The sequence below is a fragment of the Quercus robur genome, chromosome 10 (assembly GCF_932294415.1).
Source record: "Quercus robur chromosome 10, dhQueRobu3.1, whole genome shotgun sequence".
NCBI classification, from domain to species: Eukaryota; Viridiplantae; Streptophyta; class Magnoliopsida; order Fagales; family Fagaceae; genus Quercus; species Quercus robur.
This window is the reverse complement of record NC_065543.1, coordinates 17,092,990-17,114,052: the sequence shown is the minus strand read 5'-3', so window position 1 is coordinate 17,114,052 and position 21,063 is coordinate 17,092,990. Positions and strand designations below refer to the sequence as shown.

General features: G+C 34.2%; 1 pseudogene; it reads right to left on the bottom strand.

Moving 5' to 3' along the window:
• Positions 1 to 4,276: 4,276 nt before the first annotated feature.
• Positions 4,277 to 15,471, bottom strand: LOC126703440 (probable inorganic phosphate transporter 1-9; annotated as a pseudogene).
• Between the last annotated feature and the right edge of the window lie 5,592 nt (positions 15,472 to 21,063).

Sequence of the window (21,063 nt, the reverse complement as noted above, 5' to 3'; positions counted from 1 at the left end):
AGAACCCAACGTGTCTGTATTAGCTTTTAAATAAGTATCATTAACTAACATCATTAAGGTTATGTGCATAATAATTGTCTGTTTAGGAATAAATTATTTAGTTTTTTATTGAAATTTTTTTGCTGAAAGTGTGCTTAAGTATACTTGTAACCTTGAAATTTTTTGAAAAAGTGAGGTTTTAAAAAGTTGTACATAAAAGTTAAAAAACTAAAAGCTGAGCTTATAAGCTAATATCAAAAAGATAATTAAATATACACAAACATCTCATACTTTTTTTATTATAAAGAAAATAGGAAAATTGTGATAGAAAAACATTTTAATTGACAATGAACACTATATAAGGTGATCTTGATGGATCAAGTTCAGTACATGTACTTGTTATATTACATCTACTTGTTTGGTTAAGGTCACCACATCAATGGTGTAAATCATCCTAGCATATAACATAATGACAAGTGTAGGTTCTAGTGGTGATATTCAGTAAATATTTAGAGTCTAGAACAATTAAAAGTCTATAAAAGTCTATTATTGTCTTTGATTTATTAATCATTAGCATGATTTTTCCAAAGAGTTGATACATGCCACATTTAAATAATGAAAATACCCATAAATCTAATGAAAATGAAAGTTATTGTGTGAAAATTCTAGAACAATTCAAATTTATTAGTTAATTTCAAATTTGTATATGTTTCTGTACTCCAAATATGGGAAAGTTTAATCAAATATGATTTTATCGAATAAAATATAATGTGGTAAGATTCTACTTAAAGATTTAAATATAGAATAAAATTTAAATATAGATTGAAAAATAAAAATATACTATATTTTAGAATGTTGATGTGTAAAATTGTGTAGCCTCAAAAACTTTTTTTTTTTTTTTTTGATGAACAATGTAGCTTCAAAAACTTATGTAAAATATATTATGAAGTTAAATAAAAGCCAAACTTCTTCAATTCTATATATATTAGAGAATCTCAAAATATATATATATATATATATATATATATATATATATTAGAGATTATAGATAGAGATAAGATTAGAGAGTTTCTTTTGCTTAAGCTTGTCTAAGTCAGAGCCGTTAACTTCAACATATGTCTAGATGTGAACTTTTCACTTCCTCTATTCTCTATGGTCAAACGGTGGTTGTAACACTTTTCTTTCTTACACTACGGTCAGAGACTTTGTAAATAATTTATTATCAAAAGAAATTCTTCATGTACAAAGTGTTTGGGGGATTTAGAGGGAAAAGGGTTTGAATTGTAGAGTTAACAGCATGTTGTAATTATTTCTTAAAAAAAAAAAAAAAAATCACACACTTTGTAATTATCACAATTTTTCTATGTGCTAGATTGTGAGTAGCGAAGAAAAAATGATAGGTTTACATGACAATAAGAAATAGTTAATCACAATCTATTCAGTAAAATAATTGTGGCAAAATATATGTGAAAGTGTGGAACTAGAATTATTTCAGAGTCACACACACGTTTAACTGATGACAAGGAATAAGAATGCCTAGTTGCCTATATATATGGTTTCTTTCTTTGCTTCCAGCTGCTAAATCCTTCAATTCTCAAGTCTCTATCTCTGAAGTTCTCTTGCTACATATTATATATAGCACAGGGCAGTAAAGCGCGATAGCCACCATGTCTTCACAGCCGCATCAATCTGAAGTAAAGGCTGCTGTGTCGAAAAAGGGTTGCAAACCGATTAGAGGTAGCATCAAGCGCCAAATATTTGCGTCTTCCATCAAGAAAATGAAGAGTATTTTTCTTTGTCACAAACGCAGCAATGACAACTAGTTCATTGTCTTCTTCATCGTTCACGCACTCTATCCATATACATGTTCACATGCACATCTTCTTCTTGGCTGGCGACTTTTCTTCCTCTTTCACACACACACATATGGGGGAAGGCTATGCATGCACTAGGTGAGAAGTTTTGAACGAGAGTTTTGTCTGTTTGTTTTTAGGAGAGTCGAATGTATGGTGGATGGAGAAATAATATATGAGCAATCATGATAAGTGTTTAGTCGTAAGATTATCTAGTAAGATGTGCACTTTTCATATTCTCAAATATATGAGATTAGGAAAGCCTGTTATTGAATTTGTAACAGCTTTTATGTATTTTGAATCGAGATGAAATTTCAAACTTTGATGTGCGACCAATAGCCACGAGAATAAACTACGGTTTTTGTAAGAGCAATCACCCTTCTCTCATTTGCTTGTGTATGAGACGATGTATGTGAAAGATTTTTGGAGGTCTAGATAAGTTTTTATTTATTTATTAAATAATTTAATTTTTATAATAGGGATAGACAGGCAATCGAATCCTAATTCTCTTCATAATGAAGACAAGAAAATAAAACTAAACCACAAAATTCTTGGTGTAACGCATTAATAACTGCTTTTTGTGTGTGTGTGTGTGGGCAAAATGATATGGTAGAAACTAGCTCGATGTCATTTAGGGCAAAACAACCCCATGAAATTTAATATCAAAGTGAAGATTTCACTTAGGGACATAAACTTTAACGTAACTAGTCATTAATATGTGCAATGAATGGAAATATTCTTAATAATGTTACAATTTTAGTAAATCAAATGTTTTTATATGAGTTTAGTGAGAAAATGAATATCACTGCTAATAGTGCTTTCATAAGAATTTATTAGAAGTGGAATAAAATAATTTAATCAGTATCCAAAGAGTTTATATAATTCATTATTGTTGACACTCTGCATTTAACCTCATCTTGAGGGTAATAGGTTAATTCACACCCCAAGGGTATCATTATAATTTTGACCGTTGAATTTAAATCAATTCACATAAACTAAATCTTGAAGTCTTAATAATCAAAATGGCAGGTCACAAATCTCGATTAGGCCATCAAATTGAAAAATATCACAAAATCAACTTCTAGTAGCTAAGATGCATTCACATGATGGAATCCGACCACTAAAGATTATGAAAAATTAATTTTGATTTGTCCCATAAGAATTCAATTCGTAATCAATAACATGTCATAATCCCATTGTTTTGGACTAAAAATAATGGCAATGATACACATACTTGATTAATCCGATTGCTAAGCATTAATGATGCCTTAAATTTTGGTGAATTTACTCTATTTAAAGGGGTTGATAGAAGCCGATTAATTCTTAAATTTAGTTTCTTTAGACCTATTCATGCTAAAATAAAGTTAACTAGGGGCCTATTAATGTTAATTGTGTTGAAACTCATTTCCAAGAAATGACATTTTCTCATTGTCTAAAAAATATTTCTTCAACAATTAAAATTTTTTGAATGAGTTATTTTATTTTATATTATTATTAGAAAGTAGGCTTTAATTAGAGCACAAGAACAGACCATTTTCAATAAATTATTGAGATATGATTTTTTGAAATTAGCCTTATTGTCTGTTATGGGAAGCTTCAGGAAGAACTGAGATTCACTTACTCTTCTCTCCAAATTTGCTTTGAAATCAAGTCACCAAACCCCCACACATGTCAACTCTCAATTAATCACCAATCCCCTGCCACCAAAACCTTCCCCTTTGCCCTAGCCCAAAAAAATAAACTACAAAAGGAGGAGAAATTCTCATTCCAAAGCACCACACTCCTCTAGAGCTCTAGCGGAAGTAAAAGAGAAAACCTCCTTTAGTAAATTTGGCTTCCTAGTTGCGAATTAATAGGACAATTTGATCTTCCTATTCTCAGATTGCAACTCAGTAATTGTTGCCTCACTCCTCAAATGTTCTAAAGGAGTCCACTGGTTCTCTCTTACAGGTTTAGAGGAAGCAAAAAAGAAAGAAACCCTGTGGATTATCTTTGATGACAAGAGACTTTGCCAAATGAGCTAACTGGAACTCATAATATTATTTATTTCTTAAATCTTAAATAATCCTAAAATATATGCTTCAATAACAATAAAAACTACATAGGGTGCCAGCCTTCCATAAATTCAAAAATTACCCATAAATTTAGCTAAAATTTTCAAATATATAATGGCCCCCAAATTTTCATATATCTCATATGATTTTCTTAATTTTTTTAATTTATATATTTATATATTTGTTTACCTTTTATTTATATATATATATATATATATATATATATATATATACTCTTGGATGAACTCTATGCATTGCATAGTCTAGCTTGTGAGAGATGGAGGAAAGATAGACTCATCATGCTTGATATAAAATAAACTACACGCTCATTTAGGGAGAGAAAGAGAGGTCCAAGACTTCATTGATAGATGAACATGACTGCTCGCTATTCTAATTATCATTCTCATTCTCCTCTAATGATCTCCCCATTGTTTCCCTTGTGAAAAAGGTCGTTACCAACAATCCCATAATACAAACTACACCCAAAATCACTAAAGAGGCTGTCATTCCAATTTCTTTGGGGTAACCTTCCTCTTTATGGTCATGCGAAGGCCACAAAAATCCAACAGATCCAATAATTGCCCCCACTTTCCCAAGGGCACCAGAAATGCCATGACATGTTCTAAATCTAGTTGGAAAAAGTTCTGCAGGCACAATAAAAGTGGTAGTGTTTGGACCAAAATTGGAGAGGAAAAATGTGAGCCCATATAGGATCATGAATCCTATATTTGTGTTGTTTTCCCAATATATGTAATAGGGTATCCCAATTGCTAAATAGACAATTGCCATGCAAAAAAAAAAAACCAATTTGTTGGATTTTGACTCTTCCAATGCGATCAATGAAGCAAACAGTGACCCAGTAGCCTGGAATTGTGGAACATATTGCTACAATTCCTTGTAGTTTTGCTATATTGCAAGCATCTTGATAGGCATTGACTTTATCTGCCTTTGGCACATATTGGTTGTATATCGGAGATTGGAAGAGATTGCTACTGTAAAAGACAATATCAACAAGAAACCACGAAGCGACACAAGAGAATAGAACACGGCCATGGCAACGAAAGAATTGCTTTGACAGAAGGGGATAGGATGGTGGATGTGGTGGTGGTCGATTTTCTTCTATAAACTGGTTTATTGGAACATCTAACCCTTTCTCCATGTCCTTGGCTGCTTGGAGAACATTTTGCTCCACCAAAGTAGTATATCTGTCATAAACAAATGAATAATAATAGGTCAAAAGGAACTGACTTTGTATGTTTTTAGATCCCTTAAAACACAATTGGATTAACTTAGTTAATTAGCCAAGTTATTACTTAGTCCAAATTCCAGATCTAGGTTATCACAATCAAATAATCATATCATGCATAGCAGCGGAAAGATAAATAACACGATGATATGATGACCCAGGAAACCAAACCGGTAAAAACCTGGGGAGTATTTAACCTAACTATCCTCAAGGTAAACTTGAATCCACTATAAAAGAATCGAAGTTTTACAATAGGACTTAGACCGCTAATATCCTATTGCTACCCACCAGTAGAAACTTATTAACACAACCACGTGCAAACTCCGAGATCACGGACTCCTTTTTTCTTGGATTCTTCAGCAAGTACAAGCACACCCGCTTGTGTTTCTTTAAGTTTCTATGGCAGCAACTGAATGATCATCAAGTTCTTGAATGAATCTCCTTCTTGATAATCTTAAGCTTGTGTAAAGGAAAGCTCCTCACAGACCTCACAAGAGATTTACACAAACAGCAATATGAGCAACCTCTAAAATGTGGTTAGGGTTTGCCTTATATACCTAGGGCAAAAACATAAAACCCTAAACGTTTTAATGAACTAGGGCTGAGTTGGAATTCTGCAGAAAAATGCATTCTGCCTGAATTTCGATTGATCGAGCCTAAACATTAATTAAGCCTAAGTTTCGATCGATCGAACTAGGCCGAAATGCACTATTAATTCTGCATCAGCTTGAATCCAACTTTACATAAAAGATACAACTTTGAACAAGTCTAAACAAGACTATACAACTTGTTTTGATCATGGTTTGCCAATAATACACATTAGAGTTCTAAATACATTAGTTCCTAAGTCTTTAGAACCTAACAGACAACTTTTGATTCAAATTTCATTTTGGTATAGTATCCACTCTTTTCTTTCTGTCTTCTTCCAATTCCATGGAGAAAATTAATGGGCATTTGGTATTGTTAGTCCAAAAACAAAATATGGATTAAATTCATCAATTGGTATATTAACTTTACAATAATTTTTATTTAAATATTAAGAGAATGTGAGTTTATCAATTGGGTTATTAAATGAAGTTCAATTCTGAAAAATGTTACAGACACAACAAGAATTAAAACATGTAGGATTGAATTAAAATTAATGTGTGTAACACCAATTATTTACATGCATACCATTCATATTTACCTATAAACGTTCATATATGCGCACAAATATAATGAAAGCAAAATACCATTACATGAAAAGAAAACTACCTTAGGAAAACTGTAAGGTTGAATTTAGTCAACCACGTGTTGGCTTTATTCCATGACAAATTTGCTTGTAATATAGCACTTAGAAACCTTGTATTTAGGTGGGAATCATGTAAGGGTAGTGTGTGAGAGAGTGTGAAGAAATGCTCAAGACAGTGCAGTGAAGCAGAGACTCGCGGCTAGGACTCGCGGGTGGCTCGCGGCTTGCAAGCCGCCAAAAGTTGCTCACGTGCAGAGCATGCAGGGGAGCTGAACAGTCACGCCACCTGGAGCACTACACGACAAAAATCCAGACTGGCCATTAAGTTAGCTCGCGACTTAAACTCGCGACTCAGTCAAGTCGCGAGGTCAAGTCGCCAGCCAGCCCTGTTTTTGGAAAAACTAACTCTTCGTATTCCATTCTCACACCAGTATAAATACCCCTCATTCCCACAAGATATGGGTGGCTATTCAGAAAGAAAAACCCTAAGAGAGGTTTCTTCAAAACACCCACCCAATTAGAGAGAGCTACTCATTCTTAGAGAGAAATCTTTGTAGTCTCTTCTCATTCCCTCTCTCATTGTCATACCTATTGAAATGAGATTTCTATCCAAACACTACCCACACCCATTCAGAGTGTTGAGTGTCTTTGGAGTTTTGGAAAGCATTGGAAGATGCCAAGGATGGCGGATGCTACGGTCTAGTAGCGGAATCCGGTAAGCTAGAAAAGAAAAAGGTTCGGCGCAACCTCGTTGGAGCAAGAAGCTTGGAGGGCTTAGGTACATCGGGTAGATTAGGCTTGGAGGGTCTATTGCTGTTCATGTATCCCAACTACATTTTCTAGTGGATTATTGACCGCTTGGAGGGCGGCGGAGAGGTTTTACGCCGAGGGCTTCGGTTTCCTCTTCGATAACACATCGTGTGTTGTCCTTGTGTTTGAATCTCTCTTCCCTTTATCTTTGCCTTTTATTTTCTGCTGTGGATGTGATTTATAATTGGCTTAGATAGTTTTTACCAATTCCATATTATAGCTTATGTTCATTTTCCGCACACTAGTTGTTTGACATAAAGCTTGAATTGGTTAAGTTGTAATTTGGGGGTCTAAACGTTCAAAGGTGTTTATACACATTTTTGAACTTTCAATTGGTATCAGAGCGGGTACACTTGTTTTGGTTTTATTACCTAAGTGTGATCCTTGACCCCTTGTGTGTTTTGCCATGGATAATGCTTTGTATGCTTCTATGGATATTGTTGATTGTAACATGCCATGTGTTTGTGAAAATGCCTCTATGAGTGTTAATCCTCATAATTGTGATGACATGTTACTTGAATCTATGGGTGTTGTTGACAAACTCTTGAAGAAAGGAGCTAAGAAGTTTCAAAAGAATTTGAGCAAGTTAGTTTGTGAAAAGGATGATTTGATTGCTAAACTCAATGAATCCAACAAATTGGTTGAGAAATATAAGAATCTTGCTGAAATTTCTCTTGAAAAGCTGAAAGAGTTTGAATGTTTAAATAAGGACTTGGATGCTAAACTTGTTTTGTCTAACAAACTTGTTGATGATCTTAAATTTGAAAATGAATCTCTTAAGATGCATGCCAAGTGTTTGATTGCTGAACCTGTTGCTAAAATGGAAGAAAATATATGTTGCAATCATGTTGTGGTACCCGATTTTATGCCTATTGTGTGTTTCACCTCAAAGGACAAATCGGTGTACATTCCTCCACACAAAAGAAATCAAAAAGTAGAGAGAAAGGCTCTTAAGCCTAAGCCTCTGTTTAGGTCCCAATCTAGGGAATTGAGTGGATCTAAGTTTGTTCCTACTTGCCACCATTGCGGTGTGATCGGTCACATAAGACCCCAATGCCCCAAGTTAAAAAGAGAACAAACCTTTGTTGTTAGATCCCTTCCTAAAAAACCTAATGGACCTAAATACATTGTTTGTCACCATTGTGGTGCCTTTGGTCATCTAAGACCCCATTGCTCTAAGTTTCAAGCTCTTAAAAGAATTAAAAGAAAAGAGAAACTTGAGCTTTTTGGAAGTTGTGCTTTGAAAGCTAAACCGAATTGGATGGAAAATGGTAAGTTGTTGAAGAAAGTGGTTAATGCTCTTACCTCCTTGTCTATGTGCATCTCCGGTTCTCATTCTTCCAACCCTCGTCTCACTTCCAATGAGACATTCATTCCAAACAATCATTCCGTTTGGATGAGGAAGGGTTCCTATGGTTGAGCTTTTGCTCTTTTGGTCCTTGATCTAATTCTTTCGATCTTTGTAGGACCCTTCATGCATTAAATGTCATATCTTCATGCATTTTGCATTTATTTGTATGCATTGTTTCATTTTTTATCTTACTTTTATGTTTCTGTTTTGTGTGAGTAAAAATCCAAAACCACATAAAAAGTGAAAAATTCAAAAAGTTTGATCATATTTGTTTGAGCACATATCACATGTGAGTTTGGCCTTGTACCTTTGTACAAATGGCTTTGTGTATTTACGAGCTTAGCTTGTTATTTTTGCACTTATATCTTTGTGGGAAAAATCTTGACATCTTTGTGTGATTGTTGTAAATCAATCTTCAAACTTGTCATGAATGATTTGTCAATAGTTATGTTGGTTTTGATACATGCGTAGACTTGTGCTTATATCTCTTCCCACTCTTTTATTTTTATTGCTTAAAGAGCTCAATAAATGTAAATCTCAAAATGAAAAGAGATAATGAGCTGCAAAAGCCGTCGCACATACTAGTATTCGACTAGGAAAAAGGGAAAGCGACTTATATGAAAATGTATGATGCCCAAAAAGCCAAAGGCTTGTTCATCAAATTGAAATATCAAAAATTTCAGGCATCAATCTCAAAAATGAGATGTATTGCTCAAAATGAGTTGTATTGATTCAAAATGATCAAATGATATGAATTGTAAGAAGCCAAATGAAAAGCTTCAATCTTATGTAATCATTTTCTTGTGGGAGGTCATATATGTTCACTTCTATAATTGAGATAGACCACTTGACTTAGTACTAGTTGTGTATGACTTGATTGAATTGATCATTGAAGCTTCACTCTAGACTAAGGACTATTCCACATTTGATACACACACATAACACACTTGCCTTATGTTCAATGAATGTCTTATTCATTTGTTAGATTGTACTTGTCTAAATGTGATGTGCGTGTGCTCAATCTTATATGGATTAATCAAAAAATATTTTTGATCATTTTATATGTTTTTGGAAGTGATTTTTATCACTTTTTGTGTTTATGTTTAGTGCTTACTTTGTTTTTCAATGTTTAAACATGTTCTGGTTTGAAAAACAAGTGTCAGAATTTTTGGCCACTCATTTTGGCTACTTGCGTGAGCTGCCAGCAAGCTGCTAGTTTTGGCTACTTGGTTTGGCGGCTTGCAAGCCGCGAGTTTAAGCTGCGAGTTCATACAGAGAGGTTTCGCGGCTCACTCGCGACTTGGCTCGCGACTCGCCAGTCGCGAGTCGCCCAGAATCAGCTTTTTAAAGAGCTTTTTCGTGGGAAACTTGTTTTAAACTTCTCCCATCCTCTCTAAAACCCCTCTTTCAATATTTTTACATCAAAACCCAACCAATTTGAATGGTTTTTCAATCCATTAACATCTCTAAGGTAATTATAAACTCTTTTCATTGATTTTGATCCTTAGATTATGTTTTGGAGAGTTTTGTGCTCTTGGTTGGGATTTTCATCATAGGGGTTGGGAAAACTTATTTTTTTGTCAATTTTCTTCATGGGATTGGTTTCTTTTGTTGATATGCATTGGATGTTGGCCCCTTGTGGCAGAAAGAACATGTATTAAAGGTGGATTTCATGATGTTCATGCATTGTATCACATTTTTGTTCATAGTGTGCATGCTAGGTGTTTGATAAAATGCCTCTTAGACATTTTCTCGCTTGTTTGGACTCCGATGAGTACCAAACTTTGGGGTTTCTTATGTTTCGTCATTAGGAACATGTTTAGTTCATTGGTTGTGTATTTTAACACACTTTGCCCCACATGTGCATTTTTCATGCATTGGTCATGCATGCACTTAGCCACCTCTTGCACACACCTTTGCTACCCTTGTCATGCATTGGTCTTTACCTTATTTCTTCATCCTAGCATGTCATGTTTACCTTATGCTTTGTAGCATGTTACTTTGTCTTAGATTTGAGCTTCATTTTCTCATTCATCTTGCACCCCTTATGCATCATTATCATTGTTCGTTCATTCATCTCTTGCCCTCTTTTCTCCTTGACCCTTTGTCTATTCTTGACAAAAAGGGGGAGAGTATACTCTAGAGAGTATTCCGGAGTGTTTTGTCATTTCTATATGACTCTTGTTATGACTCTTGTGCACATCCTTAGGGGGAGAAATTCTATTTCTCGTGCACATTTGTAGGGGGAGAGATTTTTCATAGTGGAGATGCATATACCAAGGGGGAGAAGACATTGTGTTAACTAGAAAACTTTGTTATGTTTGTTTTCTTGTTGGCTTTATGGTGCTTTGAGTTATGCTTTGTTGTTCTCATTGCATCATGTTTGTGCTTTGGACATGCATACTTCCTTATGCTATTGTGCTTCATTGAATGCATGTTCGAATGATCAATTGCTTTGCTATGTGTTAATTGTAGTAATTTCTATATGACTGTTTTGGTGTTTGATCAAGTTGCTCATATGTTTTACATCATGTTTACTTGATCGCAATTTGCTTGTTACATTATACTTGTCCTTTTATTACTTGCTTTACCTTGAGGGTCTAATGTGTTTTGTGCAAGTGTTTCAGGTTACAAGTATATATGTTCCAAGTGCATCACAGCTTCTCATCACTTTGAAGGGGAGAAACTTTATGCACTTTTAGTTTATATTGTTTAAGTTTTTATTCAATATAATGTGTTTGTACCCATGTGCTTTTGTAAGCTTTTAGGGTTAATGTTTTATGCATAGTTTGTAGGCTTTATGGTTTGTACCATGCTTTATGCAGCCTTTTATGCTTTGTTTAAATCAGTACTTCTATATAAATGTATTGCATTTTCTTTTAAGTACTGTCACTCTTGTGCCCTTGTAGGATTTTTCCTAGATGCATATACTTAGTGTATTATGCATTGGTTGAGTGTTGGGCATACAAGTAACTTGCATTATTCTTGTTAGCTTGTATGTTCAAGTGTTCATTCCAAGTGTGAATGAGCATTGTGATCACTACCTTGTAGTGATTGCTTGTTTGATCAAGCCATGGTTTGTTTCTTAACTCCATCTTTGCTTAATCACATATTGCTCGCTTCATATGCATTTCATGCTTTTCTACATACAATGATCATGGTGTATTGTTGTGTTTCAGGAGATTCATGTTCATATGATTCAAGAGCTGCACAGTTTCTAGATTTAGGTGTGAGTGAGTTTTGCCATTGTTCCCAAACTCACGTTTAAGTCTAGAGTCTGTTTTAGGGTGTTTTGTCATGGAATTGCCAAAGGGGGAGATTGTAAGGTTGAATTTAGTCAATCATGTGTTGGCTTTATTCCATGACAAATTTGCTTGTAATATAGCACTTAGAAACCTTGTATTTAGGTGGGAATCATGTAAGGGTAGTGTGTGAGAGAGTGTGAAGAAATGCTCAAGACAGTGCAGTGAAGCAGAGACTCGCGGCTAGGACTCGCGGGTGGCTCGCGGCTTGCAAGCCGCCAAAAGTTGCTCACGTGCAGAGCATGCAGGGGAGCTGAACAGTCATGCCACCTGGAGCACTACACGACAAAAATCCAGACTGGCCATTAAGTTAGCTCGCGACTTAAACTCGCGACTCAGTCAAGTCGCGAGGTCAAGTCGCCAGCCAGCCCTGTTTTTGGAAAAACTAACTCTTCGTATTCCATTCTCACACCAGTATAAATACCCCTCATTCCCACAAGATATGGGTGGCTATTCAGAAAGAAAAACCCTAAGAGAGGTTTCTTCAAAACACCCACCCAATTAGAGAGAGCTACTCATTCTTAGAGAGAAATCTTTGTAGTCTCTTCTCATTCCCTCTCTCATTGTCATACCTATTGAGAGGAGATTTCTATCTAAACACTACCCACACCCATTCAGAGTGTTGAGTGTCTTTGGAGCTTTGGGAAGCATTGGAAGATGCCAAGGATGGCGGATGCTACGGTCTAGTAGCGGAATCCGGTAAGCTAGAAAAGAAAAAGGTTCGGCGCAACCTCGTTGGAGCAAGAAGCTTGGAGGGCTTAGGTACATCGGGTAGATTAGGCTTGGAGGGTCTATTGCTGTTCATGTATCCCAACTACATTTTCTAGTGGATTATTGACCGCTTGGAGGGCGGCGGAGAGGTTTTACGCCGAGGGCTTCGGTTTCCTCTTCGATAACACATCGTGTGTTGTCCTTGTGTTTGAATCTCTTTTCCCTTTATCTTTGCCTTTTATTTTCTGCTGTGGATGTGATTTATAATTGGCTTAGATAGTTTTTACCAATTCCATATTATAGCTTATGTTCATTTTCCGCACACTAGTTGTTTGACATAAAACTTGAATTGGTTAAGTAGTAATTTGAGGGTCTAAACGTTCAAAGGTGTTTATACACGTTTTTGAACTTTCAAAAACAAACAAAATTAGAACGTTTGATGAAACATGCCCTAGCAGCTAGACCTACCTTGTTTGTTACCGGACTCACCGTGTGGTTTTATTTATTTACATTTTTTTCTTTTTTGGTTCCACAAAGACTCGCTATTTACAAACAGATTAATATTTACACCTTAATATTCAGTTAAAACTTAAAAGAATTAAAAAGAGACCCCATAACTTTATTTTCACGAACAAGAAACATATATTTAATTATCTTCATCAAGAATTTTATAATTCAGTAGTATATTTAATTTCCTTTATAACAATTGAATTATCTAATTATCTAACGTTGTAACAATTTTATTATCAAACAAAATGTATTCAATAATGTTTCAATTCAATTTTTACTCATTTTTATAGACATTTCAAATTCATTTTGGTATCATTATAGAGTAATATGGGCATTAATATATTCATTGCATCCTTTTCTTTTATTAATTTGATGGATAGAATAGTATTTTAAAATCATAACGTCTGTGTTATTATGATTTTTCTTTATTATTAGACATAAACACCAATTGGTTATTAGTGTAAAACCATCTTTATAATAGGATTAATTAGCACTATAAAAACTCATTTATGTGAATACTAGACAGTATTGTACTTATTTATAAGGGTTTTTTCACATGAATAATAAAAAGTTGTATTTGTAATTTATTTTTCAGAGTTAAGATTCCACTTAGGATTTACATGAAATGATCTGTAGCCATCAGATAAACCTTAAGTAAAATTTGTTAGAAATTTTATTAAAATGTAAACATTTATGAACCTGAATCATCGTACTTTTAACTTGAAAACAATTTTAAGTTATAGAGTTTAATTTTGTAATTAATTAATTGCTTCGAGATCGTATTGCTTATACATATATATTTATTTATTTATTTATGAAGAATAAGAAATTACCACGAATAGATTTTGAGTTCCTCTTATCATTTTTCTAATCACTTTTGAGTTATAACAAATTTCGTACTTTTTATCCCTTGGATTTAAAGCTTGGATGATTTTGACGTGATCATGTCTATCTGTTGGTACTTGGTAGTTGGTACAAATAATTCTATTTTGAAATCCAGCAATACATAATGGGAAAAAAAAAAAAAACTAATTAATTAAATTTTGACAGCTATAGTTGTGGAGTGAGGATTCCTCTTAAGAGGGACTAATTTATAACCACATACATATGTATCCATTGATTCCATTCTATACTCTCATGGACATATATATATATATATATATATATATATATATATATAAATAAATGCACATATGTTGTGCATGCAATCAAAGCACACACAATTTTATATATATATATATACACACATATAAAATACTTAAGACAAAGTTTAGATATTAAAAAATTGTATACATTTTGAGCCTTAAAATATGGTTGGTTTTCTTTGACATATAAATGAGATATCAAAAAAAAAAAAAAAAAAAAAAAAAAACCGAAAGAAATGTTGAAATTAAATAATAAAGAAAGCAAAAAAATGAAGGTATGAACAATAAAAATTGGGGGAAGGTGATTTAATTCTGATTTCTTGTTGAAAATATTACGCTTGGTTTTTATATTAGACCTACTTTTTTAGAAAAAGAAGGAAGAAAGAAAGAAAACAACTTAAATGAAACCAAAAGAAAAACCATATATATTTTTTTTTTTTGAGAAACAAAACCAAATAGTTAATTCAGGATAAGTATGGACATAATTATATATTGATGAAGAATAATAATCTATCGCCAAAATAAAAACAATAAACAAGATAAGACATGGACAATGGTCGATGTTAGTACCTTACAGTTTCAGGCATGGTCATCCGCCGATAACATGTCAGTCCAGCTGGGACTGCACCCAGCATCAGTATCAATCTCCATGCAAAATCAACTGCCATGGGCGTTGGATCTTTCGAAACATTGTGTGATACATGGTGTCATGGTCAAATATGGCACACACCACCATCGCCACTGTTGAAGCAGCCAATATCCCAAATCCCTGCATTGAAAACACAGCGGCTATGAAAGCTCCACGGGTCCTCTTGTTAGCAAACTCCGACATAATCGAAGCCGATAAAGGGTAATCTCCACCAATCCCAAACCCCAGAATGAACCTGAAAAGGGCAAGACTCACCAAAACACAGTTCCTAGTAGAACATATAGAAATACCACATCCGAATGAGCTCAAGATCATGATGATCAATGCCAGTCCATACATTTTGCGCCTTCCAATTCGATCCCCAAACCAACCAAACACCAGTTGACCTATCACGGTGCCCAAAAGAGCTATGCCCAACAAAGTTGACAAAACAGTTGGTTGGATTTGGTACTCTCTGGACCCTGGCTCATTCTCGAAGTAAACCCGTCCGATGAGTTGCATAATCGGAGGGATACAGAAGAGATCGTATGCATCCGTAAAGAGGCCCATGCCTGCTATGATGATTGCCTTGAAATGGTAAAATTGTGTTCTTGCAGAGTCGAGCGCTGAAAGAACTTTCAATGGCGCCATTTAGTAAGATATTCAAAGAGTTCTAACACCAAATTTCTTAAAAAAAAGTTTTACTGCGTTATTTTAGACTTTCATGTAAGCTAAAAGAAAGGAAAAAAAAAAGGATTCTTTCTTTTTTGAGAGAGAGAGAGAGAGTTGTCTTTTCTTTTGTTGACAGTTTAGAGCTATATATAGGGTTTAGTTTAGTTAGAGTTCAACACGACGGTATAAGGTTGTTTCGTTGATGGTGATGGAAGCGTGGACTAGATTTGCAGGCGAATATGCTGTTCCTATCTTATAAAGAATATTTCAATTGCATTATGTTCGTATATATTAAGGTAGGTTGTGTTTCTTGTAGTGCTTGCTTTGCTTCTATTTGTTGAAAGGGTTGGACTTTGGGAAAATAATGCGGGAATTATGGGATTGTTTTGTTTTGTGAGTCAAAACTTTCTACTAGGTTGCTATATATATGGTTTCTTGTATTGTTTTCTTCAGTCAGACAACTTCAAGGTCTTAAGAATCTAAAGATTTTCTCATCACTTTGTGGGATTTTCTACATTATAATAATGGAATACAATATATGTTTGTGTTCATTTTGGCCCCATAAAAAACAATGCTAACATTCATTCAGCCAAAACAAAAAGCAAGATCCATTCAACCAACACAACAATGCAAGTGATGTCAAACAATTAAAGAAAAAGAAAAAGAAAACAATTCAAGATTTTGATTTTTCAAGGCTTTTAGTACATTGACTGTCTCTCTTTCTTTCTCATGGCCGGCATCATCCAGCCAGGTGGGTGAGATCAATGTTTGCGCCACATACAAGTGAGGATGGTCATATGTGATATGACCAACCTGACTTGTCAAAAATATATAAATATATATATATATATATATATAATTAGTTTTAAATTAATCTGTTTTATCCACCTTATAAAACGTTATTGAATACCTTGACTTAAAAATCTCAATAATTTTTGTTTAATAAAAATAAAGTAATACTGTATTCATAACATTTTTATAGTAATTTCATAATATATCTTCGGTGACAAGTTGTTATTGATTTTAAACTTGACGACCCATTGCTAACATTATTTTTTTTTATCCCTCAATAATAACCTTTTACCTATGATTTTTTATGAAAATGTTGTGGATGTAGTATTTCTCACAAAAATAATTTTGACCCTCAAACATAATCCTTAATACTTTAAATAAAACTATAATAGCCTAAATCACAACAATAAAATTAGCCTAGATAACAAAAAAATAACTCAAACAATAACAAAATTAGGCCATATAACAACAAATAATTAAAATATTCAACAAAAGACCCATTCAAAAACAAAAAATAAAAATCCATGATCATTTAGATTCGTAACTTGTTCAACCAATTTCATAAAAATAATCTCTAATTTTATTTTTCCTAAAAAAAGAAGAAGCGATACCATCAGAGATATTGCGGCTGTGAATTCTCCATGGCAGTACCAGTAGCTCTGCTCTCTTTGGCTTAATTGGCAAGCACAATAGTTTTGCTCTTCTCGGCGACTTAACTCACAGTTGCAGTAGATATCATCCGTTGCTTTCTCTCTCTTCATTTTTCTCTTCTTCTCACTTTATTACTTTTATCTCAACATTCTTAATTCTCACTTGATCTCTCATCAGTCCCTTTTTTTTTTTTTTCATTTTGTTAATAGAATGAAATTACAAAACTTAATATATTTGCGGGGCGGGGGTGGCAATATATTCAGCTTCTTTTTTTTAATTAGATTTGTATAATTCGTAAAGCGGTCACTACTCACTAGGTGGGATTTAGGATATCAAACGAGAGGAACTCATATATTACATACAATACAAAATTAAAGTAAAATTAAGATGGTTCACTCTAATTTCGTGCTAAGTACCTTGTATTAGGCTTTAAAGTTTAAATCCACTCTAAGCCAATTTGAAATTATTTTCATATTATTTAAAAGTACTTCTAGTTAATATTATTTTCTGGAAAACTAGTTGTTTCTTTTCAATAGATTTTCATAATGAATGAATTTAAATAAATTTTTTGAAAAAGATAATAAACATTAATAAAATTTATTATATTGCAATAACAAAAAAGACTTCCATTTTGCAGTTTTATTTTTGAGTAGTTAAAAGATCAATTGAAGTGTAATATATATATATATATATATATATATATTTGTTTATTTATAAAAAAACATGAAGTCTATATTTGAAATATTTTTCTTAACAATTAATAATTTTTTTTATTAATTTCAATCTTTTTTTATACTTACATGTTTGTGTTGAAATTAAATAACGTCTCCTTTTTTTAATCGTTTATCATTGTTTTTTGTTTATTTATTCTTTAATTAATTATATATATATTAAAAATTAATTATTAATCCAATTTTTAGGACATATGTGATTCAATGTTAGGAACATATGTCACTATTTTATATAATTGGCTAATCTTTTGACAAAATACACTTTACTTGTAATTTGGTAGATCTAGGATGTGTTTAATATTTTAAGAAATAAGGTTTCAAGTTCAAGTGTTAAAATCATGCAAGTCTGTCCAAGAATCAAGTGAGAAAGTTCTGTTCATTAACGCTCGACAGCTAGCATGTACTGAAGTTTAAAAAGCTATTAAGCCCAAAATTCAACAGCTATCTCGATAGATACCCTATTTGTCGAGATTTATGAAGTTCAATTTTTCAAGCTAATTTTCATCCAATCCTTGAATATATGTTTGGGTTTTCTTTTTTCACAACCCTAAACATATATAAGAATTATTTTAAGGGCCGTAAAAGGTGACAAAAGTTGCACAAGAGCACAATTCCACAAGTGTGAAGAATAGTGTGACCGGAAACCTAGTTTGCCCTAGCTCTTGAAAAAGCTGCTGTGTTTGTGCACCATAGGGTTTTATGACCAAGCAACTTCATGATCTTCATCGTATGATGAACTAAAAAACTTTGTAGCTAACATCCTTCTCAAGTTGGTGATCAAGTCACATACTGGAATCTGTGTAATTGGTTAGTCATGTACTAGGAGCCGTGCATTGAAAATGAGAGATTGTCATTACAGAACAAGTCTAATTGAGTATTGGAATAAGGGTTCAACTGTAGATTGGTATAAAGTACTGAGATTCCTTTATTTGTAACCGCTTATTGTAATAATAGTAGATTCTCGGGAATGGTGATCTTAAAATCACCCGGTGGAGTTTTTACTGTGTAGGTTTTCCTCATTCATAAACAAATCACCATGTCAATTTATTTTCCGCTGCATACTTTAGTTAATTGGTGATTTGTTTGTACTACCATGTACAATTGCATGTTAATTTGATTAATTAATAAACTTGGCTAATTAATCAAGTAATTCATCATAAGGAGTCAATAGGTTTTTAGCCTATCAAGTGGTATCAAAGTAGGCACACTCTGATTAGGGTTAATCTTTGCTGTGTGATCCATTAACCCCTATTTGTCATGGATAGAGGACAGTCACTTATTATACCTCATTTATTTGATGGCACTAACTATGCATACTGGAAAGTACGCATGAGAGCTTTCTTGTAATCTTTAGATGAGAAAGTGTGGCAAACTGTGGAGATAGGCTAGATCAAGCCTACGGAAGTGTCGGCCGATTGGGATGATGCTAAGATCAAGGCAGCAAACTTCAATAGCAGGGCATTGAATGCTCTATTCAGTGCAGTCTCAAATGAGGAGTTCAAGAAGATATCCTCCACTGAAACTGCTAAGGAAGCATGAACCATCCTCTAGACAACCTATGAAGGAACCAAGGCTGTCAAGGATTCAAAACTTTAGAGGCTCATTACCAACTTTGAAGAGATCGAGATGGAGGAGGATGAGTCGTTCAATGAGTTCTATGCCAAGCTCAAGGACATAGTGAACTCAACGTTTAATCTTGAGAAAACCATTCCTAAACCTAAGATTGTGAGAAAGGTGCTCAGATCTCTACCCGAGAGATTCCATGCCAAGATCACCGTGATTGAGGAGTTAAAGGATATTAACAAAATTCCTTTGATAGAGTTGGTTGGCAATCTGTAGACCTATGAGTTGGGTTTGACAAGGATAGGGAAATCAAACAAGAGCAAGAGCATGGCTTTGAAAGTCAAGAACAGTGACACTAATAAGTCTTCAAACAAAGAAGATTCTAAGATGAAGTCCTACATCACCAAGCAATTCAAGAAGTTCATGAAGAATGCCAATGCAAAGGGCTTCGACAAAGACCATAGATAGTTGAGTTCTTCTTAATCTAAGAGCCAAGACAAAGGAAAAAAGGATGCTAGGGATGGCGGTTAGTACGCTGTTCCCTCAGGACCAAAGTGCTTTGGGTGTCAAGGTTTTGGTCATATGAAACAAGAGTGCCCTACTTATCTCAAGACCATTGGGAAGAGCAAGGCACTTGCTGCTATCTTGAGTAACACCGAGCCTAAGGATGATTCTGATAATGAGGATGATGGAATCCTAAATGCCTTTATTGCCACTGTAAATCCTACTGAGGAAATTGTTGAAGATGTAGATGAAGAAAAGGAATTGGTGGAGTCTAAGTTTGAGAAGATGGATGAACAAGATGACATCCACACAACCTATGCAAAGTTATACAAGATCTCAAAAAAGCACGAGGTTGTATAGGTTGGCCGCCAAGAAGCTTAGTGATGTGGAGCTTAAGCGAGAAGAAATCTCTACAAAGTTTAATGAAGCCAATCAAACTATTGGAGCACTAAGATTTGAAAATAATTTCTTGGTTGAGAAGACCAAAAAGCTTGAGGTAGAACTATTCCAAGTTAGAGCTCAATTGGAAAGGACTTCAAGTGTTAAGCTCGATGAGATGTTTAGTCATCAGAAATCTGCTTTTGACTGAACCGGTTTAGGGTATGATTTCTCTTCTCCTAGTATTGATTCTACTAGTACTACTGTTTGAGGGATGTATTGAGAATTTCATGTATCTTTTTCTTTTCTCTATATTTTAGATACATTGTTCATGTACTTTAGATCTTGTGATCACTTTGTGATAGCAAACCTTGTACTTGTTGATATATACATTTGAGGTTGTTGTAAGGTTGAAATTTTATCAACCATCTTGTTGGCTTTATTCAGTGCCAAATTTGCTTGTATCTTAGCAATTAGTAACCCTGTATTTAGGTGGAAATCATGTAAGGGTAGTGTGTGAGAGAATGTGAAGAAATGCTCAAGATTGTGCAAAGAAGCAGGGACTCGCGACTGGATCTCGCTGGTGGCTCACAGCTTGCAAGCCGCCAGAAGTTGCACATGTGCCAAGCATGCCAGAAGTTGAAGCGTCATGCCAGCTGTTGCACTACAGGACAAAAGCCCCAGGCTGGCCAAATCATTAGCTCGCAACTTGAACTCGCGACTTAGTCCAGTCGCTAGGCCAAGTCGCTAGACTACCCTGTTTAGGAAACACTGACTCTTCGCATTCCTTTCTCACCCCACTATATATAGACCCTTATACCCACGAAATGTAGAGAGCTTCCAAAGAAAATTTTGAGAGAGAAACCCTAGAAAGAAACAAGATTGACTCATCCACAATCTTCACAAAGAAACTCTTCAAATTTCTTTACTCTCATCATCTCCATTGTTACAT